General features: G+C 41.7%; 1 protein-coding gene and 1 long non-coding RNA gene across 3 annotated transcripts in view; one reads left to right on the forward strand and one right to left on the reverse strand.

The window, feature by feature from the left end:
• LOC106083964 (uncharacterized) overlaps window positions 1-21835 on the forward strand; it is a 285492-nt gene that overhangs the window by 125557 nt on the left and 138100 nt on the right. For both annotated transcript variants that reach the window (XM_013247302.2, XM_059364245.1), the window contains exon 3: window positions 13145-13171. The gene's annotated coding sequence lies outside the window, so the exon portion shown is untranslated. The remainder of the gene's footprint in view (window positions 1-13144; window positions 13172-21835) is intronic.
• The window catches only part of LOC131995534 (uncharacterized), a 154539-nt gene that overhangs the window by 25191 nt on the left and 107513 nt on the right, over window positions 1-21835 (reverse strand). The window lies entirely within an intron of this gene.

Consider the following 21835-nt stretch of genomic DNA (forward strand, 5'->3'; position numbering starts at 1 on the left):
ACACGCACATTCTTAGGTGTTTGGTCTTTAGCATTTATTTTCAATTCCCAACGAGGCAGGAACTATTCATGTGAATGGTTGCCATGGCAATATTCATATTTGAATTGTTTTGATGAGAATTATCTGTGTGATATTTGAAAACTGTTTATCATGAATTTAAAGAAATCTGCATGACTTTATTATTGAAGTACTATGTTCGAAGCTACAAAAAAAGCAAATTATGCGCTCATTTTATAGGCACTTCTATGAGTGACTGCTATTAATGAAGAGGGACTTCAACCTGTCTACTCTCCAGACGATGGTTTATAATATCCTTGGGGCAGCAATCCAAATTATCTTTGTCGAAAGGTTTTGGAGATAGCATATGTCTCAGCTACAGTAACGAGGCTGAACTTTCACCATGGAAAGTTTCTTAAATATGCCTGACGCCATATTTGCTTAACGAACGATTTCTGTATTCTTAAACTATGGTAAGATACTGCACTGTAAGAGTCGCTTCCAGAATCATACTAAGCAGGCTGTGCTTAATGTAGGAGGCCGTAAGCTCGAAGTGAGGCCTGACTTTGGTGATAATCCAGACAATTCAAACAAAGCGCTTGACCTCTTCCAATTTAGACTAGGCCACATAATTTTTGGGCCTCTGCTTAATGTAGGAGGCCGTAAGCTTGAAGTGGAGCTTGACTTTGGTGATAATCCAGACAATTCAAGCAAAGCGCTTGACCTCTTCCAATTTAGACTAGGCCACATAATTTTTGGGCCTCTGTACCCCCAATTTGTGACCACCTGTCATTCTTTGTCCTTTGGGCCTTATCGCGAAGAATAAGCTTACATAGAGGGGTACCCGATTAAGAAATTGGCGAAAGTTGGGAACCACTAATTTGTGATGGTCAAAAACTGCAAACTTTGCCCATGAACATTCCACTAAGGAACAGGGGCAAACTTCTCACAAATCTATGAGTTCAGTCCGATTAAAGTTTAAGTTCAATGATAAGGGGCCTCCTTTTGCGACACCTCTTTGGAGAGAAGTTTTACATGGCATAGTACCTCAAAAATGTTGCCAGCATTAGGAGGGGAAAAGCACCGCTGAAAATTTTTTTCTGATGGTCTTGCCAGGATTCGAACCCAAGCGTTCAGCGTCATAGGCGGACTATCACTTGGTGATAGTCAGCAACTTTATCTACTTAGGCACCAACGCAACCGAAACGAGTGACACCAGTTTTGAAGTAAAACGAACAAGTAAAAGCGTGCTATGTTCGGCCGGGCCGAATCTTATATACCCTCCATCATGGATCGCATTTGTCGAGTTCTTTTCCCGGCATCTCTTCTTAGGCAAAAAAAAAAAAGGATAAAAGGTAAGATTTGCGCTGCTATTAGAGCGATATCAAGATATGGTCAGGTTCGGACCACAATTAAATTATATGTTGGAGACGTGTGTAAAATGTCAGCCAATTCGAATAAGAATTGCGCTCTTTAGAGGCTCCAGAAGTAAATAGAGAGATCGATTTATATGGGAGCTGTGTAAGGCTATAGACCGATTCAGACCGTAATAAACAGGTATGTTGGTGGTCATGAGAGGATCCGTCGTACAAAATTTCAAGCAAATCGGATAAGAATTGCACCCTCTAGAGGCTCAAGAAGTCAATGCTCAAGAACGGTTTATATGACAGCTATATCAGGTTATTGAGCGATTTGAACCAAACTTAGCACAGTTGTTGGACATCATAACAAAACACGTCGTGCAAATCTTCATTCCAATGGGATAAGAATTCCGCCCTCTAGAGGCTCAAGAAGTCAAATCCCCAGATCTGCTTATATGACAGCTATATCAGGTTATGAACCAATTTGAAACATACTTGGCACAGTTGTTGGATGTCATAACGAAATACTTCGTGCAAAATTCCATTCCAATCGGATAAGAATTGCGACCTCTAGACTCTCAAGAAGTCAAGACCCAAGATCGGTTTATATGGCAGCTATATCAGGTTATGGACCGATTTGAACCATACTTGGCACAGTTGTTGGATATCATAACGAAACACGTCGTGCAAAATTTCATTTCAATCGGATAAGAATTGCGCACTGTAGAGGCGCAAGAAGTCAAGACCCAAGATCGGTTTATATGGCAGCTATATCAGGTAATCGACCGATTTGAACCATACTTGGCATAGTTGTTGGATATCATAACGAAAGACGTCGTGCAAAATTTGATTCAAATCGGATAAGAATTGCGCACTCTAGAGGCTCAAGAAGTCAAGACCCAAGATCGGTTTATATGGCAGCTATATCAAAACATGGACCGATATGGCCCATTTACATTACCAACCGACCTACACTAATAAGAAGTATTTTTGCAAAATTTCAAGCGGCTAGCTTTACTCCTTCGGAAGTTAGCGTGCTTTTGACAGACAGACGGACGGACGGACAGACGGACGGACATGGCTAGATCGACATAAAATGTCGCAACGATCAAGAATATATATACTTTATGGGGTCTCAGACGAATATTTCGAGAAGTTACAAACAGAATGACGAAATTAGTATACCCCCATCTTATAGTGGAGGGTATAAAAATAATACTGGCAAAAAGATGTTACTTTGGACTAAGGAAGGAGTTTAGCAACAAGGCCACCTCTCGACAGAGAAAGATGACACTATACAAGACACTGATACTACTCGTGTTGTTATATAGTTCTGACACATGGGGACTTGTGGAAACAGATGAGGCAGTGCTTGGAGTGTTTGAGAGAAATATTCTTCGTGAATGGACCAGCTTGCGTTAATGGAAAATATACAATAGGCGATGTATGAACCACTAGCTGTATGAGCTGTATGACGACCATAGAATAGTTAAAGGTATCAAAATACAACAGCTGCGTTGGCTATGTCATTTTGTCAGTATGTATGAAGAAGATCCAGCAAGAAAGTCTTTTGAAAGCAAACACTTTAACTGGGACGACCAAAAGCCCGATGGAAAGATCAAATGGTGGAAGACACCTGAAACTTGGTGTCAGAGATTATAAAATGAGCACAGAAAATCGAGGCGCTTGAAACGCCATTCTTTTGCATAGATCCAATAAAGTATATGTATTCCTGGTTGTCTCGACGTTCTGAGTCGATCGAGCCATGTCCGTTCGCCTGTCGAAATCACGATAGCGGTCGAATGCATAAAGCTAGCCGCTTGAAAATTTGCACGGACACTTAATATTGATGTAGGTCATTAGGGATTGCAAATGGGCCATATCGGTTTAGATTTAGATATAGCTCTCATATAGACCGATCTCCCGATTTGACTTCTTGAGCCCATGGAAACCGCAATTTTTGTCCGTTTTTGGTGAAATTTTGCATGCGGTGTTCTGTTAAGTATGGTCTAAATCTGTTCATATCCTGATATAGCTGCCATATAAACCGATCTCCTGATTTGTCTTCTTGAGTCCTAGACGACACAATTCTTGTCGAATTTGGCTGAAATTTTGCTCATGTTGTTTTGGTATGCCTTCCAACAACTATGCCAAGTATGATCGAAATCGGTGCATAACCTGATATAGCTGCCACATTAATCGAACTCCAATTTTACCAATTTTACTTTCTGAGCCTCTCAATTTCCCTGAGATATGTTCGAGGTAATATTTTTCTATTACTTGTACGGCATGACAAGTACGGTCCATATCGGTCAATAACTTCATATAGCTCATATATATTGGAAAAAGTAATTCAAGATACTTGACAAATGCGATCCATTGTGGGGGGGTATATAAGATTCGGCCCGGCCGAACTTAGCACGCTTTTACTTGTACTTCTATACGACTTCTTAGCTTCCATGATATACACATGTCATCTGTGCGAACGCTAGACAACGGCAATCGCAGTTGCTCCGTATTTTTCCCGGCCGGGATCAGATGCATTTTTGTTTTTAGTTTTTTTTTTTTTTTTTTAGGGGGAAGATCATTAATGATCGGAGTTTTTTGCAATGCAAAAGAAAAGCCAGACATCACACCGAACCAACCACTATGTGACCCGTTTCGTTTTTGATTAGTAGACTTTTTAACTACATTAGGTGGGGGGGGCTCAATGGCCATATTTTTGTCTTTAAAGGCAAATTATAGGCATTCGAAAATAAAATACGTTCGACCTTGTCCTCAAAGCTCGAAGCAGGAGTCTTCGTGAAAAACCCCTGCAGACCATTAGTTTCTCGGTTTGAAGAGCCTGAGGCAGTCGCTACACCAATCGAGGTCTCAGTAGCAGACAATATGCTACTACCACCACCACAGCTGTTGGGTCTTTGCTGCGCATTCTAAGTCTACTCCCAAGCTCCAGATCTGCTCCAATAATTTTTTTGTTTCTTTCCAATATTTTATTTTTTGCCCTCGTTCACCTGTGGTTTCTTTTGTACTGTTGCCACAATAGCTCTTTTCTAAATATTATTAGTGACTTTAATGTTGTGCCGCACAATAGCTTTTGTTATTTTCTGTTATTACTTTTTCTCACACCAACAATGGCATACATTTTGGTTATCTAGTACAGTGACACGCAGAATTGGTAATAGTTAAGGAAATTGTCCTTACTATTCGTAAATTAGCTTGGTTTTAATAAGGATACGATTTCACTAAAACCGTGTAAGGAATGTGGAAGTCATATTAGAAGTAGTACACCCATAGAAAAACCAAGCACGACATTGACAAAGTGACAACATTCGCTCAAAATAGTGAATCAACAAACAGATGTTATCAGATCAACCACAAAAATGTATACACCAACAACAATTTTTGTAAATGAAACGTCCACATCTGTTCACATTCTGACAACATCTTGTTCACAGTATTTTTAAAAGATTGCAAAAAGTTTTTAAGTGCTGCTGAGTATCGAGCCAGTGTTCCATCCATCCCATTAAATGTTTACAAACGTCTTACCACATTGCACCACAGCCGGCTGTGTACACAATGTTCACTGTTCACACAATGTTTTTAGAATCATTTATACTTAAAGTTAGTATACATATGGCGTTCATGGCAGTCGGTGAATGAAACAAAAACGCGAGATCACAAATCATCCATATGTGGCTGAAACACTTATGGTACCGGTAGGCAAGCTATGGTCTACTATTAAGCCACTGTCAGATCCCAAAAGAAGGGAAGACAGGAGCGCAGTAACTTTTGCCGACGTAACTATACTGATACGAAGAGATGCGTCAGGTTGTTTAACCGTCAATTTATTGAGCATTTCGAGAGTGACAAGGCTAGTAGGTCTTCTAGCCGTTGGACAGCCATCACAATTTATCGTGGACGAAGTTACCAAAATCATCCGTGGCGCTATCTAAGGCGTTATGTGCCGACGGGATCTCTACACTGATGCATAAGAATCGGGATTTACATAGAGTCAAAAACCTCACAACTGTCCTCAACCTGTCTTTGAACACCCGATGTCTGGAAGATGTTCAGGGTGATTCCGCCACTGAATCCTGAATAAGACCCTTCTCTCACCAGTAGCTAAAACGCTTGAAGAACTACTCCTCCTTAGCCTCGTTGGAGAATATCCATTCTGCTGCTTAGCATAACAACTGCTTTGCAAGCCATCATCGCAGACATTTGTCCTGGCTCCAATCAGCCTAGACCTTGCGAAAGAACGGTCCTCGTGGCACTGGACCATGCCAAACTTTTTGAGGACATCATCAACACATCTCTCCAGCGTGGCCTGAAATGCTGATTCGTGAACTATTTGTGTGGTCGCCAGTAGTTTGTGGAATTTAGGGATAAGAAAACGAAACACGGTAGAGTGAAACAGGGTGTCCCCCAAGGCGGGGTGATATCTCCGGCACTCTTTATGCTCTACCTATCCCCCATTCCAACTTCTCCAGACGGCAGAGAAGTTGGCTCCCCTATCATTGTTGACACCTCCCAAACGTCTATCTTAACGAACTAGCCGCTTATTTCTGCCAACAAATCTTCAGCCACATTGTTAACTACAAATACGCGCGAGTTGAATTGTGAGCTGAATGTGAAATCGATGGAGAAACGATTCTGACCATCAAGTGCCCCAACATGCTTGGAATCCAATTTGACAGCTTTTGCACATTCTCCTCATATGCCACATAAATTTGCGATAACGTCAAAAGTAGAAACAAGGTCTTCAAGTCACTTGCCGGCAGCACTTGGGATGCTGACAAAGAAACCTTGTTGACCAAGTTATGCAGCGCCTGTGTGGTCTCGTCAGCTATGTGACATACAGTGTAGTAACGTCCAGATCTGCCAGCATTCCGCTCTTCGAACTGCTACGGGCTGCCACCTTAGCTCTCGCGTGGACCACCTCCAGTAGGAGACAAAGATCCAATCGATGCAAATACATAACTACATGCTGTCTAAGCCATACTTTCTTCAGGAATCACTCAAATCATCTTATTAGTAAGTATCCACCGGCCATAAGCTGTAAGGTGGATCTAGAGCTGTGGTTTTAGAGCGATAGGTTCAGCGTTGCAAGGGAGAATCTCTAGATCAATTGACATATCAAGCAAATCTAGACAACATTCATGCAGACAGGGTAGCAGATGCGGTGAATAGCTACCTGTTAAATGTGGTCCTTGGAGAACGACCGCATCCCATTGCACCTGAAGAAATTGACCTCCCACCCGAAGAAATTGTTCACGCCGGGATTTGAACCTAGGCATTCGGCGTCATAGACGGACATGCTAACTTCTGCGATAGGGGGGATGGGCGTGGGATGGCAACCCAGAGTAGTTCTGGCTTAATAAAGATACGGCAGATGAAACCGCTTCATCTTTTACAGAGCAAGGATTGATGTCAACGTTCAGGATATGTGTCCCGATTGGGACCTACGACCACATGACTCACTCACTCACTCACTCAACTCAGACCCAGATTTTTCTGGACGCATTCCACCTTAGTCGCAGAGTTCTTGTTCGGGATATTCAACAAAACCAAGCAGACGAAAGATAGCACGCCACACATTGCTACCAAATCTGTGTGATTTTCTTCGTTGTCACGAGAAGCTTAGCTGGGAGCCCGGAAGCGTCCACAGGTTGCGGAGAGTGGAATGCTCCATACGAAGTAGCTGCAACTGCAGTCGCGGACAATTATCGATATCAAGTGAAGAGTCTTAGTGAGAGGCCGGAAGGCACCGGCTCTTGTTTAAATATCGAGTGTCTATGATGCTCGATACAACAGGGCGAGATATTAGCGCCTTCAAATAACCAATGGCCAATATATTCACGCGGCGATCGGTCGTATAGACCGAAACGAGCTTGCTCACCTACAAAAGCTTGACGCTTAGGACTGTGATTTGTGTTAAGACCCTCGACTTGTAGAAAGCTGCCGCATGGGCCAATCTCTCGATTAAGGTTAAGTTTTATTTTCAACGTTTTGAAATGCATAATTTTAGGGAAGTCAACATCTTCACATGAAAACTTCTCCTAATTTTATATATGCATGTTGTTTGAAAATCTACACAACATACAACTAAATTCAATTTTCGTCTTCACTGTTTATACATACTAAAGTGCAATGCCTGTATGCACATATATCCACATACACAAAATCTCCTCTTAAAACATCTGCAACAAAGTCGAAAGTGTAAAGTTGAGAACAAGAATTGCTTCCTATGTTTTGGCACAGTTTTCTATTTATTTGCTGTGTTTTTTTTTCCTTTTTTTGCTTTTTTTGCTTTTCTTATTTTACTAGTTTTTCCACTCCCTTTTTCCCCAGAAAGAAAAACTGTGTTAAGTATACGGCGGTGAAGTTGACGTTTGCATTAGCATTTTCTTCTTCAGCTCTTGCTATGAAATTTCACTTTTTTTTGTTTGTTTGTTTTTTGCTTAACTTCTCTAATGCACTTCCGTGATTTTCGAATAAATATAATTTTCTTAATTTTAGTGTATGCTATACAAATATTTAAAAGTCTCTTTCGCTTCTATGTGCAGAGATTTGCATTTATGTGCACTTGGCACATGTTTACATTTTCCATAATTATGATTATTTAGCCTTTTAATGGTTGTAATTCATGGCATAGGTTGTGCTGAGACAATAAAATGTTGGTCAAAACGACAATCGAGAAGATGCTGAGAGTGCTTTCAGCAATTTTGGCAGCATATACTACCTCTGTAAAAACAGAGGTAGTACTTGGAGTATTTGAGAGGAAAATCCTTTGTAAGAGGGGTGTTTGAATTTTCAAAAAATGTTCAACGAACATCAAAGAAGATTATGTCGTATGCTCCCTTATTATTGAGCTGAGTTATGAATCATTCACCATTCACTGATGTCAAAGAAGTTTTACCGCTGTTTATTAATAGAATTTTTTTAAAGGAAATTTTACAGTGCATTGGCTTGGTCTACTCCGCGTTGTTTAATAATCACGCACATCCTAATACATTGCTACATAATGGGAAGGATAAAGTTTGTTTATTCAATATTGCCATGCAACCAGCCAACGATGTTTTCTATTTATTTTACACATAATTTAAACAAACAGTTTTACTAGTGCAGTCTAAGTGCAATCTTGAATAGAGGGAGAACTATGCAAACAAAATACAAAAAAAAAATTTTTTTTGCTTACATATTATTTATGTACTATGAATGAATTACAATATTTTCTGTTAAAAAGCAATTAAGAAAATTCAAATACAGGTGAAGAGGTTGTTATGCACATATATACACATATCTATATATGCTCTAGATAATATTGTTTTAAAAATTCTTTAAATAAACAGCAATATGCCTAAATGAAATAAAATTTTTTTATATGTTTTATGCTGAATTATTTTCACGTGAGTTTAGGAACAGCAAATTTGACGCCTAACGTTTCCTCACCTACAAGATTTCGATATTTGACAATGTCAAATACTTAGGACTGATCTTAGATGCAAATTTTGCCCATGAACATTCGACTAAGGAACAGGGGCTAACTTCTCACAACATATCAATGAGTGCAGTTCGATTCAAGTTTAAGCTCCTTTTTTCCGATCGGCATGCCGCAGTGCGACACCTCTTTAGAGAGAAGTTTTACATGGCATAATGCCTCACAAATGTTGCCAGCTAGGAGGGGAAAACCACCGCTGAAATTTTTTTTCTGATGGTCTCGCCAGGATTCGAACCCAGGCGTTCAGTGTCATAGGCGGATTCTGCATGCATCAACCGCTTCTTTAGATGTCGAAAAACGGGAATAAAAAGAATTCATTCGGTGCCAATTCAGGACTATACGACTAATGACTCATCAAATCGATGTTTTAAGTGCTCCAAAATGCAGTTGTTTCATTTTTTTGGAGCATTTCTTTCGACAAGCCTTTTTTTGAGCGAATAAAACTTGTGTGGGATCCAACGCAATTTTTTGACGGTCAAATGTTCATGCTATATTGAATATATGATGGTCCCACTAATGCCTAAGTTTGTCTCAATCTCACGATAGGTCACATGACGATCTTCCAATATCAGTTGGCGCACAGTCTCAATAGTTTTTGGAACAATAACTGAATTTGGACGACCTTCATGAAATTCGTCGTAGAGTGCACTGCGACCTCGGTTGAATTCACCATACCATCGATAAACACTGGTCCTTGATGGAGCTTCATCGCCAAAAATTGAATTAAGTTCATCGATGCACTGTTGGTGAGTTAATCCACGTCGAAAGTTATGAAAAATAATCGCACGAAAATGTTCACGATTTAATTCAATTTTTTGGGGAAATGAATCTCTTTTGTTACTGTAAACAACACAAATAGCGCTCATATGTCAAAACGTTAAGAGTACATATAACCTCAAAAACGTCAAGCTTTACGATAGAGCTGTCAGTTTATATATTGCAACACAGGGCTTATCCTATCCCGAAATATAAAGGGCACCCCACGTGTACTGCCGTTGTGGGACCAGTATTGATGTATGGGGCACTGGTATGGTGGAAAGCTGTGGATGAGAAGAGTCGTACAAGGGAGTTCGAGAAGGTGCAGGGACAATAATGCGTCGGAGTCAAAAGAGCACTGAGATCCCCACCGCAGACAGGTCTGGAAGCTGAATATGCAGCCTCTTGAGGCCTATATTTGAAATTGCACCCCAAAGGTCGCGCTCAGGCTGAATGAACTCAACATGCTGATGATGGACGGATGCGACCACAGCTCCATTCTGGAAAAGGTTCTCAGACTATTTAACTTCGAGACCAAAAATCACATATAAAAATCGCTTTCCCGATTAGATGGCTGCTCCGTAGATCGGTGCCGGAGCGCTAGGGCGCTCTGGTCTGCTATTAACCGAAAGAGGGCGAAGGAGTTACTGGTGTTCGATAGGAGGTCGCTAAGCACTTTGACAGGGTTCATAACCATGTGCTGTGCCATAGACCGTATGGCGGCGTGCATGGGAATAGGTTAGGTTAGGTTAGGTTTAAATGGCAGTCTGCATCAGACTCACTTAGACGTTTTCGTCCATTATGGTACCAAAGGAACAGAAGAAGGAAGATGCCTTCTAGATCCAACCGTTAAACCATCCATATCGCTTCAAAAAGCCCAACAACTTGCGAATGTTCACATCCGCTAAATCAGACAGGTTCTTAAAGAAATAAGAACCTAAAGTGGATCTGCTTCTGACTGCTAGTGCGGGACACATCATATACGTCGCTAGAGAACTACCCTCAGATTTCAGTTTCCCTTGAATTTTAAAGGTAGCTTCTAGTCTCGCTAGCTCGAACAGGTGAATTTTGAACTGTTCAGCCAACACCCACACTGGGGTGATGGTGTGGGTGTTGAGGTGGCCGCTGAGAAGACAGTTCTAATGCTGCTTAAGGGCAGATTGGCTTCTAGCCGTCCTCCGCTCATTAGAGCTGGTGCGGTATCGTTGCGATACTCGCCGCGGGTCAAGTACCTTGGTGTAGTTGTGTCGGAGAGGTTGCGTTTCCTGGCCCATTTGGATCATGTAAAGGAAAGGCTTTCCGCGGTGGCAGTTATGCTTAGGCGCATTCTGAGGAGTGACTGGGGTCTGAGCAGGCGTTCTGCATGGACTATATATGCGGGACTATTTGTTGCCTGTGCAACTTATAGCGCGCCTCTATGGTATCGGGCAGTCATGACTGTTCATGGACGTGAGAAGGTGACTTCTTGCCAGAGGTCGGCTATGTTGGTGTGCGCGCCTTTATGTAGGACTGTCTCCTCAGATGCGATGCAGGTATTGTGGGGTGCTGCGACCCTTTACTTGGAGGTGATTCATCGCGCGGTTTTGTATAAGTCTAGGAGAGGTCTACGGGTTGCTGAAAGGGATTGGCTTCCTGATCCGGATCTGGCGAATGGCGATGTTAGGCAGCTTAAGGCACACCTTTTGGAGTGCCTTTATGATAGGTGGAGAACACGTTGGACTGACAGTGACAATGGACGGGCTACTTACCGATTTATTGAGGTCGCGACGTTCGTAGTGGAAAGACCCGATTTTGGCTTTGGCCTGAGTCTCGGGTTTTTACTGACAGGACATGGCTCTCTCAATGCATTTTTGCATTAGAGGGGTCTGGCGTCGACTGCAGGTTGTCCTGCCTGCGGTTGTGTGGTTGAGGACGTGGTGCACTTACTGACTGAGTGCCCGTACTATTCGCACGTCAGGGACTTAGTCGTTATGGGTATATCCTATGGAGAGGGGGTGTGGAATTCGAGCAGGGCCTTGTTGGACTCTGGGACGTTTGTAAGGTTTACTACCTTTGCGAGGGTGGTGTTTGATAGGAGGAAGTTGTTAGGCGGGCGGTGATAGGCCTCTGGCGAGGTCGTTCGATGGTTTGGCTCTTGATGTTTGTCCGTTTTTTTGTGTGCTCGTCCGTTTATGTCCGTAGTGGGAAGTGTCTGTTCTTGTCCCTCCGTATTGTCCGTCATGTCCGTATAGGGTTTTTTTGTCTGCTTTTGTCCGTATAGGGTTCTCGTCCGTGTTTATGTCCGTGTTTGGGTTTTTTTGTCCGTTTTTACATCCGTATTGGGTTTTAGTCCTTTTTTTTTTGGCGACCATGTTTTGATCTTGGTGGTGGTGGGGGTTTTGGGTTGGGGTTCGGGAAAATGGCTTTGGCCGTTTTCCTTTCAGGTGACCAGTCCGGAACCGTTGGGGGTTCAACTGGTAGTAGCTTCGGCTACGAGGTCTGACCGGAGTCCTTAATCTGGTACCACGGGAGCCGGGAGCCCCTGGGATTTCGATTCCAGCTCGACTATGGTAAGGCCCCAGTGGGCGGCAACATGGTGGCTGTGGTTTGGACCCAAATCGCGATTAGAGCGCAAGCTCGATGTGGAGTTGCATTGCAACCAGGTGCCGTGACCCATAGATCGGAAGGAGTTTTCGATAGTGCTCCGCCCCCAACCAAGTGGGAGAACACGTCCAAACAACGTGAACTCGAATTTGTACCCATGCATAGCTTAGGCTATGTATGGGGTCGTTGGTGGACGCATTATATTCACCCGGGGTTAAGAGCCCTGCAGGATTAGGCCAACGCGGCAGGTGCCTGCATTGAACACCATTAGTCTGCATATAGTCGATACATATGTTTTGACATCCTATATTGTATTAAAGATAATACAGGCACTATGATGTTCGAGGGAAGAGTACACTAGTGATATCACCATATGGCCTCGAAATGCTGTCTAGCAACATTACTTTAGATAAGTTTGTAGTGGCAGTTTTTTGCAAGTTTAAAACTTCTGTTGATATTCGAATCCTAGAACTGTGGGGAAGTGGGGGTTTGGAAAGAAACCCTACAAACCACGAAAGCCTTTATCAGCTTTTCACATCTATTCTTTCCCAACTAAGTTGGCAACCCATCGGCTCTTATAGCTTTCTTGTTAAGCTACTCTTCTGAGTAATGCTTTTTTTGCATTTTATATATACTCATGACAAGGAGAGCAACTAGGTCTATTTGTTGGTATAACAAGCGACTTGGAACTACTTCCCGTTTCGATTTCACCACCTACGTCCCTCTTCATCCGTTGCATTTAAGTGCTCTACATAAATAAATGAGCCACCAGTACCATTGAAATCATGAAATTATCCTTGAAATATTTGTTCTAAAATGCTGAGGGCAAATGTCGAAAATCAAAAACACCAAATGTTAGTGATTTATTTTCCCATGACTTTGCTGTCAATTTAGCTGTGATGTGCTTTTGGAATAATTTTAAAATTGACTGTTGTTTTTTCAGGTGCTGTTGTTGTTGCCAAACTACCTGGTAAGTGACTGATATATTGCGTTAACCCTCGTGCGATTTGCTTTTGAATAACCCAGAATCAATCAATCATTGATGCGAACGAACATTTGTGTGTCAAGGCTGCCATGTTGAGCAATGATTTGCACTAACGCAGCTGCTGTAAGTCATCACTCACTCACACACACACAAACATACAAAGACAGAATTCCGATTCAGACAAATTCAAGGTGTTTGTCTGAACAGATTTCCTGTGATAAGGATTTTTCGTTTTTATTTTTAAGAGACAACTCTTAGTCGTCTTTTTGTAAATGTATGGCATGGCACTGTGGGTGGTAATGCGCTTGGCTCTCTCCTTATTAGTACTCATTCTGTTTCTGTTTTTGCTAATCAAACAAACATACGCTCATAAAGCATAAAGAATTGCTCATTGTGAACATTTTTATCGACATTCACGACGTAAATCTTTCTTAAGATGTACAAATATCAAGAAATGAAAAATGTTTGAAGTCGTACGCAATATTCTTCAAAGAATCTATGAAACAAGTCCTTATAATGTGCAACTTGTACATATGAAATTGTTCTTCAACGAAGTTGTCTTTAACAGTTAAAGGGTTTTAAGGAAAGCAACGACTGAAACGATTTTTTTTGAAATTTTCACAGATTTTTCAGGTTGGTCTGGAGGAGGAAGCAATAGGGTATAAAATAAAAAGTGAGGCGGACGCTCCCCCTTACCCCAACAGCACCGCCACAAATAAAAAGTGGACCGATTGGGACAATATGGGGCTTAAATGCAGGGCATTCGGGAGTAGAGTATGAATATGATTCTAAAAATTGGCTTAAAGTGCCTAGGTGTCCGCCCGCGCTCAAAAATCCCGTCAAAAATCAAAAGTGGAGCGATCGGGACAGATAGGGCTAAAAAAAAGGTATTCGGGCGGACGCTCCCCCTTACCCCAACAGCACTGCCAAAAATAAAAAGTGGACCGATCGGGACAATATGGGACCTAAATGCAGACATTCGGGAGTAGAGTATGAATATGACACTAAAAATTGGATTAAAGTGCCTAGATGTCCGCCCGTGCCCAAAAATTCCGTCGAAAATCAAAAGTGGACGGATCGAGACCAGTTGGGATAAAAAAGGTATTCGGGAGTAGAGTATGAATATGGCTTTAAAAATGGGTCCAGGAAACTAGGTGGCCGCCCTAAGCCCAAAACCGTCCCAAAAGTCTCAAAACCAATGGGGGATCAAAGGGGGTGGCCTCATCCCCCTAAACCCTTCAAAAATGGTATTATAAGACATGATCGGCTTATAAGGAGGGTGGGGGTTAAAATGAATGGTACTTGGAAGTAGATTACGAATATGAAAATTATAAATCCCCCCTAAATAGGTTAATTGACGGATCATCACAATGTGTGAATCAAATGATAGGCATTTTTAAGTAGAGTGCGAATTAAGGGGTCATATCCCAAGGGGGCGCCCAAAAACCACCCCCAAACGAACATGTTGACCGATCGGGACAATATAGGATTCAAACGAAAGGTACATGAGATTAGAATACGAAACTCCTATAAAAATTTTGGGTGTATTCCCAGGCGGGACGCCTCACCCCAAAATTATGCCGCAAATGGAGATAAACACCGAACCGGAGAATATGGGACTGACTGAAACGAAAGATATTTTAAAGTAGAATACGAAACTTACAAAAAAATTTGACTCAATTCCCGGGGAGGAGTCAACCCCAAAATTATGTTCCAAAGGGACACGTAACGAGACAATATGGGATTTAATGAAAGGTAGTTGAGAGTCGGCGGCACTAAAAGGTCCTTCTGATGCTAGGAGTACTTGACGTGGTTCTTATCCAGGATATGTGGAGGAATCGTTCGTGGACTAAGAATTCCGGGATTTAAACTACTCAAGGGTACAGGGAATGGGAGACACTGAGCCTGTATTCCTGCATAGAGTAGTCTAAATATTTTTCTTCTTCCGTCGCTAAGCACACAAGATTCATTAGTAGCCAGCCTTGAAATTAACAAATCTCATTACTGGCTTCCCTATATATGGCAGACGATTCAGAGATGGCGCCTTCAAACCTTAAATTACTGGTTGAAGCCATCATATTGATATTGTGCTCCCGAATACCTTGCATTTGGGTCCCACATTGTCCCATCGGTCCACTTTGATTTTGGACAGTACTCTTGGGGTGGTTATGGGCTTGGGACGGCGGCCTATATACTTGGATCCAATTTTTAATATCATATTCATACCCTACCTCTCTAATACCTTTCATTGGAGTCCTATATTGTCCGGATCGGTCCACTTTTTATATCGGTCGTTACTCATGGGACTACGCCCTAGGTACTTGGATCCAATTTTTGAAACCATATTCGTACTCTACTCCCGAAAACCTTTTATTCGAGTTCCATATTGTCCCGATCGGCCCACTTTTGATTTTGGGAGCTACTTTTACGGCGGTTTTGGGCCTGGGGCGGCCTTCTCGATATATGAACCCAATTTTTAAACCCGTATTCTTAATTAACTCACAAATACCTTTCATTTGAATTCCATATCGAAAATATGTCCTGCTGGGGGTTTTGGTGGGTGGGGGGGGGGGGCCTCAGACATTTTATGCCCGATTAGCACTCTACTTTTAAAAACCTCTTATCAGGACAACCATATTGTCCAAAGCGGTAAAAGTGTACTGGTTCGTGGTGTTTTTGGGTGTCCAAAGCGGTAAAAGTGTCCTGGTTCGTGGTGTTTTTGGGGTGGGAAACCCCCTGATACTTAAGAGGACATTTTTATGCCAAGTACGTATTCTGCTTTTAAATACCTTTCATTTGATACCCTTTTTGCACAAAACCGTTAGAGTGTCCTGTTGGGTGGTGTTTTGGGGGTTGGGGACCCCCCCCCCACACTAAGGGTGACATTTTTATGCCAAATTCGTACTCTACTCTTAAATACCTTTCATTTAATACCCATATTGTCCTAGTCGGTAAACATGTCCGTTAGGGTGAGTTTCGGGAGGGGCGTCCCCCCGGTTAGTTGAACCCAAAATATTATACCAATTTTGTGTTTTTGGGGTACCATAAGGTGGCATGCTAAATTAAATCGGTGCTCTCATCTCCGAGATCTGGTGTTTTTGAAAATTGTGATAAAGGGGAAGGTCCGCCCCCCCCTCTTCGAATATTAATAAATGAAGTACTCTAAACTCCAACACCTGCACAAATTTCATGAAAATCGATTCAGTCGTTTTTGAGAGCGCAACAACGATGAGAGATATACAATACATCTGCCAAATTTCATCAAAGTCGGTTTAGGTACGGATAAAGCTTCCATATAATATTGTCGTCCAATTTAGATAAATCGGCTTAGTACAAGTCTCCATAGTGGGTAGTTCGATTTTTGCCTTTCTTGTTTTTTGTTTGTATAGAGCTCTTAACGGATTACCCTTTACTTCAACAATGCTCTTACATTTGTTCTTCTGATTTATGATTTCTTAGGAGCTAACAAGGATCATACATACAAATTGTTCTCTTTGTGCTTAGAGGGAAATTTTTTATTATGAATGTCCTTGAATTTAAAACTCGAAGCAATTTCTTTATGATATGTGTGCTATGCTTTGCTGCCAAGGCAATGAATCTGGCTTAATTAGAATGCGCTCATGTGTCGTGCAGTCTATTTCAATTTGCTTTGGTGTGCCGTCATAAATTTTATTTCATTGTCATTGTTTGCCATACACAAGAGAACAATTAATATCTTATGATGTACCGCGACGTAATTAAATATTTTGAATTATATCTCTCTAACATAGGAGCGATGTTTGCACATTATTTTTGCTTATAACATAGAGAAAGAAGAATTTGGTGGTTGTAGATTAAATTCACTTGCCCCGGCGCAATTGTCAACGAAAGGCACACAAGGTATGAAATAAATTTAAAATATTCGTTGAAACCTTTGGCTCTTATTTGCCACCTCCATGGTAGTGAATTAGCACAGAGGCAAACATTTGCAGCACTTGCAAAAACAGATGTACTTGAGTGTTTTCTTTTTTTTTTCTCCGTCCTTTTTTCTTTTTCTTTCTCTGCAGCAGTTTGTTATTTTTGCAAATATCCAAAACATGTTGAATTAAATAAAGAACTGGAGCATAAAGAGAAACGAAAACTTTTAAGTTGGATTTCCTTTAAGCACAAAGTAGCTTTTTTTCTTTTTATTTCATATCTTTCTATTTTGCTTTGTAGACCAACAATTTAAGCAGTGAATATTTTAGAGAAATTTTCTAACAATGAATGAAAAATGGTTTATGTGAAAAGAAAAAGTTTTCACTGCATAAAAAACAAGTAAAAAAGGCATTAAGTTCGGCCGGGCCAAACTTTGGATACCCACCACCTCGGGTATATATGTAAATCACCTTTCGTCATAATCCGGTAAAAAATGAATAATTTATGCCCACATAGCAGATATACCGAAAAATGGACCGATTTGGATTAAATTTGACACGAACATTGAGTGGTCTACTAAGTACAAGTCATTGTTCAATTTTGTAGAACAAAATATTGGTCTTTTTGTTAGCCATATCCAAAAATAGACCGATCTCAACCATATCCGATACGGATGTGTCAAATTTAACCGAAATCGGATTATAAATGTGCCTTTTATGGGGCCAGAACTTTAAATCGAGAGATCGGTCTATATGGCAGGTATTTCCGAATCTGAACCGATCTGGGCCAAATTGCAAAAAGTTTTCGAAGAGCCTAACGCTACTCACTTTGACAAATTTCGGCGAAATCGGGCAATAAATGCGCCTTTTATGGGGCCAAAACTTTAAATGGAGAGATCGGTCTATATGGCAACTATATACAAATCTGGACCGATCTGAGCCAAATTGAAAAAGGGTGTCGAAGGACTTAACACAACTCACTGTCCCAAATTTTGGCAAAATCGGACAATAAATGGGCCTTTTATGGGCGCAAGACCTTAAATCGAGAGATTGGTCTATATGGTAGCTATATCCAAATCTAAACCGATCTGGGCCAAATTGAAGAAGGGTGTTGAAGGGCTTAACACAACACACTGTCCCAAATTTTGGCAAAATCGGACAATAAATGCTCCTTTTATGGTCCTAAGACCCTAAATTGGCGGATCGGTCTATATGACAGCTATATCCAAATCTGAACAGATCTGAGCCAAATTGGAGAAGGGTGTTGAAGGACCTAACACAACACACTGTCCCAAATTTCAGCAAAATCGGATAATAAATGTGGCTTTTACGGGCCTAAGACCCTAAATCGGCGGATCGGTCTATATGACAGCTATATCCAAATCTGAACCGATCTGGACCAAATTGTAGAAGGGTGTCGAAGGGCCTTACACAACTCACTGTCCCAAATTTCAGCCAAATCGGATAACAAATGAGTCTTTTACGGCCCAAATACCCTAAATCGGCGGATCGGTCTATATGAGGGCTTTATCAAGATATAGTCCGATATAGCCCATCTTCGAACTTACAGCTCAATATTTCTATTTTTAAAGACTGTAGCCTGATTTCAACAGACAGACGGACATACGGACAGGCGGACGGACATGGCTAGATCGTCTTAGATTTTTACGCTGATCAAGAAGGGTCGGATCAAGAGGGTCGGAAATGGATATTTCGATGTGTTGCAAACGGAATGACAAACTGAATATACCCCCATCCTTCGGTGGTGGGTATAAAAATATACAAATAAATACAACAGTGCTAAGTTTGTCCAGTATCTCTTTATAGGCAAACAAAGAATAATGGATAAGAATTGCTGTGATATTAGAGCTATATCAAGTTATGGACCGATTTGGGCCATATTTGGTTTGGATGTTAGACACCATAGTAGAAGCCATTGTCCAAAAATTCAGGCTAGCCTAATAGAGGGTCAAGAAGAGAGATCGGGAGATCGGTTTATATGCTAGCTTTAAGAGGTTAAGGACCGATTCAGAAAACAATTTCATGGTAGCCTTATAGGGTACCATGAAAATCGTAACACACTGAACATCTCTCTGGCCTCCACTACCAAATCCTCTGCTTTTTCATTCCCCTTTACTTCGTTATGGCCCGTCATTCAAACTAAGCTAGTTTTTATTGACGTCAGTTCTCTGGCCTCCACTACCAAATCTTCTGCTTTTTCATTCCCCTTTACTTCGTTATGGCCCGGCACTCAAACGAAGCTAATTTTGCCATCCTCAGAGAAGGCTTTCTTACATTCCCAGACAGTTCGTTATCTTACCGTTCAGGTTGTTTCTGCCCTAATGGCTTGTTTACTGTCAGTGGCCTGGCCACCGCTACCATGACGCTGATCATGAATCCTGGTTAGAACACCAGAAAAGAATTTTCAGCCATGGTTATCCCCTCATAATGCTGGCAATATTTATGAGGTACTATGCCATTTTAAGCGAAGTGATGAGGACCGCGCCCACTAGGGCACTGGAGACTATTCTAGATATCCGACCCATTGACATACAGAATGAATGCAAGACAGCCACTGCGGCCATGAGACTTAAGGCGATGGGAGAATGGATTGAAGATAGGAGCAGTTCATACTATCGCGGTATAATCGAATGAACCATGAAGTCGAGTGCAAGGCACTGCTGCCATCGACACAGTCTTGGACCCTAGTATTGCATCTAGGAGATCATGTTACACGGGTGGATCAAAGCTTGAGGACAGAGTGGGCCTGGGGGTCTACATTGAGAACCCACGGACTGAGATCTGTTTTAGACTGCCTGACCATAATACGGTCCTACAAACGGAGATCCGAGCGATCACAAATGCGTGAAGTGGTGTGGTGCTAACACCACGAGGCCATAAAGGCAATAAAAACCAGAACGGTAAGGTCACGAACATTCTTGCAGTGTAAGAAGGAGATTAACGCCTTCTTTGAGGATGGCAAAATCCGCATCGTTTGGGTGCTGGGCGAAAACGGAGTAAGGGGAAATGAATGATACGCTCCCGAATGTGAAGTTGTGCCAAATAAGTTTCCTATCCAAGATCACACCTAATTATTTGACCTTATCAGATATCAAAATCGTTCTATTGAGGAAACGTAGTGTGTCAATTGACCCAGCTTTGACTTCCCCGTGAACAAGCAGATTTTGGTTTTTTACTGGGATAACATTGAGGCCCAGTCGTGTGCCATGTGTATAACCCTTTCGGCACTTCTGCATATCTGATTCGGATACTTACCCCTCAGAAGTATTAGAACATCATCTGCAAAGCAGACGGGTTCAAATCCCTCCTCAGTCAGCATCCGTTATATGTCATTTATGGTGGTCATCCATAGAAGTGGCGATGAAATGTCCCCTGTGGCGTGCCTTGTTCCATTTTCTCCTTTATGTTTATGTCATGGGACAATAAACAGGTTTAACTCCAACTCAAAGTACAAGCTGAGTCCCATAGACTGGTTCCTTGGCTTAGGGAGATATACTTGGTGGAATAGAGGTACGCAAAACTCACTTTCATTCCAAAAGCAGGAGGACCTTACCACACTAAGGCGAATGGAAGAAAAAGGTGAAAAAGTAGATGCAGATGACGAAATGACAAAAAATACTAGTAAAAAATATGCCGTGTGAGAACGGATAGAGATTTTTTTTTTAATTTTAAATGGTTAGAGCTGAGGTGGTTTATCTAGTCTCTAAGGACTGGGTCCACCCGATTCTAGTCTAAGGATTGGAGATGTGTGTCAGGCCGCACATTGTTGAAAGTCCATTTGATGTCTATGCATACTGCCTGTGTGTACGTTTTGGCATCGAAAGATTTTTCTATTTTATGCACAATTTTGTGCAAGGCAGTCTCCACCGACTTTCCCTTGACATAGGCATGCTGTTTGTATTTCAATAGTTTCCTGGATTTCCAACTCATTATCATGGTGTCCTTAATACGTTCCATGGTTTTGCGTAGAAAGGTCGTAAGTCTTATAGGTCTGTAAGCCTTTGGTGTCGCATAACTTGGCTTGCCGGGCTTGGATATAAACACCACCCTTGCCTCCTGGCAGGCTTTCGGAGTATATGCAAGTCCTAGGCACGCTGTGAAAATATTGGCCAGGTGGGGCGCCAGATAGTCCACCTCTTTCTGTAGTAATGCCGAAAATATCCCATCAGGTCCTGGCGACTTAAATGGTTTGTAGCTTCTCAAGAATTCTTTCGCCATAAATTCCGTTATTATAAACCTTCGATCAACGTCATTATTCCAAGATTTCGGTATCTCCATGAATTCCGTTGTATGCTGTGGAAAATGGGTTTTCATCGAAAGCCTCAACATGTCCTCAGTTGCCACTGCTCTCACTCCCATGTTGTCTTCTAAAGTTCCAGTTTGGACATTGGTTTTTGAGAGAAATTTTTTATCTTGGCGGCGTCATTAACGCTATCGACCTGATCGCAGAAAAGCTTCCAGGAGGCACGTTTTTGGCGCTCTAGTAATCTTATTAAAAAGTCTTTTAAAAAGTCTGCGGACCTCTTTCTCAATATTGCGAATCTCCCCAGTCATCCAGGGTTTTCCTGGGCTGATTTCCTTTCCCGAAGAGGACACCTATATTCGTCGTAATCCTGTTGACATTGTCGTCAATGTCTTCTATGCTTGGACAATCTCAATTGTCTTGCCAATTCTTCTTCTCATTAGTCTTCCGAATTATGTCCAGTTGGTTTTCAACTTACTCCGGAAGCTG

Source organism: Stomoxys calcitrans, chromosome 3 (genome assembly GCF_963082655.1).
Source record: "Stomoxys calcitrans chromosome 3, idStoCalc2.1, whole genome shotgun sequence".
NCBI classification, from domain to species: domain Eukaryota; kingdom Metazoa; phylum Arthropoda; class Insecta; order Diptera; family Muscidae; genus Stomoxys; species Stomoxys calcitrans.